A 6,446-nucleotide genomic window follows, 5' to 3' on the forward strand; every position below is an offset into this window, starting at 1 on the left:
GAGGCCAGGGACGCTAACTAAACATCCTTCAATGCACGTGACACCTTGTGCAACAAAGAATTATCCAGTCCAACATGCCAATAGGGCAGAGGCTGAAAAACCTTCCCCTACTTTTATCTTCATTTAACAGGTGAGAAAAATTAGTCTTAAAGAGGTTAAATAAACTGCTCAAGGTAACAGAACTAATAAGTGGTTGAGGCAGGACTCAAACTCTGCATTGTTTGACTCCAAAGCCCACACCCTCTCCACTTCACATTCTAGCTGCATTGCACCTCACTGAAAAATCATTTACCTCATTGTACACAATCTTGTAATGCACCAAACCTACCACTTTGAATCAGAGGTCCTAGGATTTGGTGTAAGTAGGGCTGCTCTCTACTTGTTTGATCTTCAGGAGTCACTCCAATTCTCATCAGTAATCTGGGAGCCTAGAGCTAGAGCTTCCTTAAACATTTCTCCTAACTTTTTATGATTCTAGTCCCAAGCCTTCTAGCAAGGTTACCTGACTGCCTCTGCATCCCTCCACTGGGTGTTAGAGTAGACCTCCCTTAGGCTTTGACCTTATTCTGTTCTCTGCTTCGCAGCAAGCAGTAGAGGATTCCCTGGAGTGGCCCCCTGCTGACTTTGCCACCTTCCCCATGGAATAGGACTCTGCCTTCGGTGATGCCATGGATGACTTTTTCCACCTCTAGAGAACAACCCAAATACCACTGGGGATGTAAGGGGTATTTGGCACTGCCCTTTCCCTCCAACTATCTATGGAGTATCAGATATTCCTTAGGGAGCCCACTAAGAGTTGACTCTCTCTCACTTTGAAGAAGTAAAGATTCCTAGGGGAGGGAATCCACAGCCTGACCTAAACCAAATAGCCAAGAACCCAATGTAAGTTGCTCAGTTACCTGCATGCACCCCAGAGACCAATCTAAAGCACCCAAACTAAGTTAGCAGACAGCATGAGGCTAGATTCTCCATGCCCTGGGTCACCTTATTTTTACACCCATTACAGAAGTAACACACATGCTCCCAAAATAGCAGCTTCACTAACCCACAGCATGAGGAACTGTAATTTGTTTCTAGATATAGATTTAAAATAAAAGAAACAATACTTCTTATTATGTGCCCTTTTGAAGGATAAGATTTGTTTCCACAGAAAATGGGATATGGAAGAACACACAAAAATGCACTAAGATATCAAGCAGAACTTAGCCCACTAATGTGGATTTCATTTCACAGTATTTACAGATGTCTTTGCCAGAAGTATTTCTGGTTCTTGAAACCTGTCTATGTCATACAGTGGTGATGGGTTTTTCTGCCCCAGTTAAAAAATATATAGGCCATTTCAAAGAGGGCGCGTGGGGCTATGAAACCAGGAGCTCTTAACTCTACAACCAAAGCTTGAAATTCTTCACAGGATGTTACAGTCACTCAAAAGCGCTAAGTTTTTATGAGGAGATATAAGATGTAGCCACTCATAATCATGACAGTTCACTCATAATAATCCATGATTGGTAACCTGGGAAAGTAAATAAATGTCTCAAAGTTTTAAAAATATATAATTCTCACACCCAGTTGCACACAGTAATAGTAGATAGGTAGAACATGGAATAGTCATCATAACGAGATAACTGGAATTTACATTAGAACCTGAACTTCAACAAATAGTTTCTTCTTATCCTCCTAAGTCACCTCTTAGATGCGCTAACAAAGACCAAAATTATCCAATGTGGATCATAAATCCTTGTTGGAGGAGGTCATAAAGAGGACATGACCACAGGGTGACCCAAGAACTGGTCTCCAGCAACTGAAGCAACAGCTCCTTACTCCCTCCCTTATCCTTGGAATGTACATTCTGCCCACCGTTCCTGCACTCAGAGCCACTTCAAGGATGCAGCCTTGGGAAAGTAAGATGTTACTGAGACCATCTACCTGACTGAACCCCATTAAGGCCTCTCTATAACCTCTTAGGACTCTGGCAGGTGGGTGCAGAGACCTACTCATCTTGCAGCCACTCAAGACAAGACTCACATTATGTAAGTTCCCTTGATTTTTGAAACTACCACCTACCAATCTGGAGTGGTCAGCCTTTTTCTTCAATGTACTGGGACCAGTTTTCAGTTTTACGCAGGGAACTCCCTAAATTGAGAATCAACATTCCCTTGTCTCCACCAAACCAGCTTCTCTCTGGCAATGGCTCTAACGATGAGTAAAGTCCAAGTAGTAGAATGAGAGAGAAACAGGAACGCTCCAATATCCAGAAACTTAAAGTTTTCTGTGAACAAGTACAAAAGATCTACAGCTTAAGTATCAGTGTCGTGAAATCCCCGTTACCCACCCCAGCCCTACCTAGCTTGGAAGAGTTTCTGCTTTAATCCTTCTGAGGGAAGCATGAGACTGCTCCCTGGAAAGGCCAATGCAGTTCAGAAACACGGGCACATTTCCCACCAGAAAAACAATCAAGATGACAAGAACCTCATCTCTGGCCTTGGTGCTTATGGTACTCAGGGCAGTCAGGTTCCCTCAACCCCACAGACCATGTGGTCAGGGTGGTGCCCAGTGTAGTGCCACTGGTTAGATTTAAAGTGGCCTCTTCCCATTGTCTGAAAGCTAATCAAATGCCTTAGAAATAAAGCACAGTATCTTTCTACTCTTCGAGCTTCAGATAACTGCAAAAATGGAATCAACTGCTTCTAGTGGAGCCCTAGGGCTAATTTGATTCTAAATAATTCACTGTTTTCTGGCCATCTTGTTATTGTGCTCCACCCTTATCCAGTCTCCTACCTGAAAACATTCACACACACACACACACACACACACACACACACACACACACACACACACACACACACACACACACACCTTTTCTTTTACTCCATGTATTTCCAAATATTTAAGCGGGATGAAAGTGAGCTGGCTAAACCAGGCTTGAGCAGGACAGCTGAAGCTGTCACAGAGCTATCTCCCCTTGACATATAAGTCGGCCAAATTGCCATAGTCAAGTAGCAATCATTTGTCTTTTCCCTCATCTCCTCAGAGCAGAATCTGATGCTCAGGGTGGTTAGAATATGGACAGGGGTCTCCACAGTCAGGAAAAGACATCTGATGCCTTCCCCTCCCCTCCCCCAAACCATGTTCAGCAGTTGTGACTCCTCTAAGGCTTGCATGCGGGTCTCCAGAGGTGAAAGGAGCATAGATTAGCCCACTGTGCTGCCTTGCCCACAGCATAGTATAATATTAATTAGTCACCTTCCTTATTATTCAGTCAAAATATGCCAGACTGAAATAAATTACATTCTTAGCACATATTTCACACCCCTGGATCAAGTCTTGCAAGGGTTTTCTTTTATTATTTATAAGATCATGTGCTGTCTTCCTGCTGAAAATGAGATGGTCTGCATGAGGAAAAAGGTAAAAGAAATGCAGAGAAATGAAACAATCAGATATTCCCTAATGATATTTAAAAATAGAAGATTTGCTACTGTTACATACAGCATGTTCCATCTTTTGAGATATAATGGCTCTCTTGTGGTTTAATGGAGAATTACTTTCAGTAATTGATTATTAAAATTTAAAATTGCTAACCGTCTTCATTATTAGATGAGCGAACATGTTATCCTTGTAATTAAAAAAGCCCGAGACTCACTTTCATCCTGTTGACAGAGCAGGCAGACTGTCTCTGCACTCAGACTTGATGGTTTCAGGCTTCTTGTTTGACAAAAATAACCAGCCAGTCATTTGATGATGAAAATGCAGAACATTCACAGAGACTGAGCAGAAAATATAATGAACAAAAAATAAAATAATAAAAGTCCTACAAGCTAATTAAAGTTTTCAGTCCCAACTCATTAAATGCTCTGCATCACTTATGTGATATTTCAGTGTGCTGTGCTCAGGTAACATGGGCGCTGTCACATTAGTCCAGCCTCCTTCAACATGCCTTCAGAGAGTATCACAACCCTTCCTCTTCCACCTGTACCAGCGCCTGCCCTTTCACATTTCACCTCGAGATGTTACCATTATAAATCGTTGGTTTGGGCAACTTATTACACAAAGGGGTATTGGAAAAATACAGTGTGATTTCCTGCCCTCTGGATGTGTTTAGGATGTGTCCAGACTGGCATGGAGAGCTCCAAGGTTTAAGCACCCTGCTGAGTCCAAACAGCGGTACCTCAAAATCCCTTGCAAAGTCCCCCATCCCAAGAGAAAAAGAGTTATCAGTCATTTATCCACATACTAGGGGTGGGGAATTTGTCTTGATGGGAGCTTGCATTTCCTTCAATGTTTTCATCATATTAGGGTGTTCCTTTTGTGAAGGCAGCACTCAGTGATCTCCAAAAGGAAATTTTATAACTGTCAATGAAAAGAGCCTATCAAAGGGGACATTTTTCACAACTCAAGTATTAGACAGATGTCAGCCTTTGGGAGAGGAAAATCCAGCAGACTTGAGAAGCACAAATGTGAGTGAAGCAAAGATTTTTGTGCCTGAAGATATATTCTGAAAATCAAGGAAAGCCATCTGAATATCAGCATTCCTATAAAGTCTCAATTGTTTAGCTCATAAAATCCCCACTCAAATGCTGATTTTTAAAAATGGACTAATCAATGACTTGCCAATATTTTCTTAAGATTCAGACCCTCAAGGATGTCCTCTCTGCTTCAACCCAGCCAACCTTGATTATTCTTTAATGCAAATACTATCCTACCCTTTATCCACAGTCAGACTATGATATCACTGGGCAATATTAAGATGGTGCTGTAAAGCTATTCTCATTTACTTGTCCTTGTATTTATCCTCCCAGTTAGATTATATAATTCTCAAGAGTAAGAGAAATTTCTTTTACTTCTTTTGCTATTTTCACTTACCTCCGTAGCCCCTTACCTGATATCAAACTCAGCCAGACATCAGGTCTACCACCCATCTTATTTGCTTTCTGGGTTAGATATGAAAGTTTGACAAGAAGCTGAGATATTCCATACTAATTAAATATAACCTTGAATTTAGGACCCATACAGACTCGCTCAGCCTTCTTCAATCACAGAACAATTTTCTCAATTCTCCCAAGGATGGTACATGGCTAGTTGCATTCTAGATGCATATGAGATAAGTAAATTCATTACATGTAATGAACATTAGGGCATAATACTTGGAACTTCTTGAGAAAGGCTGATCTAGATTGTTCTTTCAGATTACCTTCAACAATCTCACAAAGTCATTAATAAATTTTCAAAAATCCTTTCCCTCTTCCATAGCCTTTCTGGCTTTGGTGATGTAACAACTTTCCTCCTGGAATATAAAGTACCAACCAATTTATAAGGCAATCTCACATACTACCCCCTCATAATCACTCTTGTCTACCCAAACACCATGACATCTTACTTGTACTAATGACACACATTTTCACCCTCTATCAGGTACCACTATTAAATCACATGCATTCTGATAGCATAATTCACATTTGAACACTTTTCTATGTCTCACAGCACCTAGCATCTAGTTTTAAATGCGTAAGAGATTACAGTACGTATTAACTGAATGAATGAATAGATAAAATCAATAGAATGGGCTAGTGCTGGATTTTTTTCCATTTCTCAATCTCCTTTCTTAAATTTAAATTGAAGGAAAATAGCTACCCAATACAACTGTACTGATTAACTGTTTACAGAACATTTCTTTCCCGTATGGGGATGAAAAACTTATACCCACAAATTCCTGATCTTCCCATCTCAGTTGATGAAAATTTCCCAGTTTCAGTCTCTCAGGCCATGACCTCTGAGTCATCTTGGCTGTGCCTCTTTCTCTTATACCCCTTATCCTATCCACCGATTTTGTCTGCTCTCTGTCAAAATAGATCCAGACCATTTCTCACCACCTCTACTACTAACAGCTTGTTCCAAAGTACCATCATCTATCCCCTAGATTATTCTAATCACCTCCTAAGGTCCCTCTCTGTTTACTGCCAGAAATATTCCATTACAGCATCTCTTGGTTCAAGTCATTCCTCTGCCCAAATCCTCCAGTGCGTCCCGAGTTCATTACAATGGCCTATCAAGTCCTACAAGATCTGCCTGCCCCTTCTCATCTTTCACATCATCCTCTGCTACCCCATCCCTCCCTCACTGTCACCAGGCATTCTGGCCTCCTTGTTCTTCCTCCAACCAGGCATTCTCCTGCCTCAGGAAATGCCTCTTGGCCTTTGCACACGCTCTCCTCTCAGCTTGGATTGCTTTTCACCAACATAGATGGGAGGAGAGGTTTCCGCCCTACTTTCTTCAGTTCACTGTTCAAATATCACCTTACTATTAAAACCTTTGGAAATGTATACATCTGTTTATTCTACAACTAGTTTAATCCAGTTAATTTATCAAGGCAGTTTTAAAATGGAGAAATCACAAAAGTTGTAAATTGTTTACAGAATGTCACCCTATTAGAGAAAAATCTGAACGATGAC

At 41.1% G+C, this 6,446-nt stretch overlaps 1 non-coding gene across 1 annotated transcript; it reads left to right on the forward strand.

Annotated features, from left to right (window-relative positions):
- Positions 1 to 1,331: 1,331 nt before the first annotated feature.
- On the forward strand, positions 1,332 to 1,460 carry LOC132495526 (small nucleolar RNA SNORA25). The gene has a single exon (XR_009533259.1). It is a non-coding gene; the product is annotated as a small nucleolar RNA SNORA25 (small nucleolar RNA).
- The last annotated feature ends 4,986 nt before the right edge of the window (positions 1,461 to 6,446 follow it).

Source organism: Mesoplodon densirostris, chromosome 8 (genome assembly GCF_025265405.1).
Source record: "Mesoplodon densirostris isolate mMesDen1 chromosome 8, mMesDen1 primary haplotype, whole genome shotgun sequence".
NCBI lineage: Eukaryota > Metazoa > Chordata > Mammalia > Artiodactyla > Ziphiidae > Mesoplodon > Mesoplodon densirostris.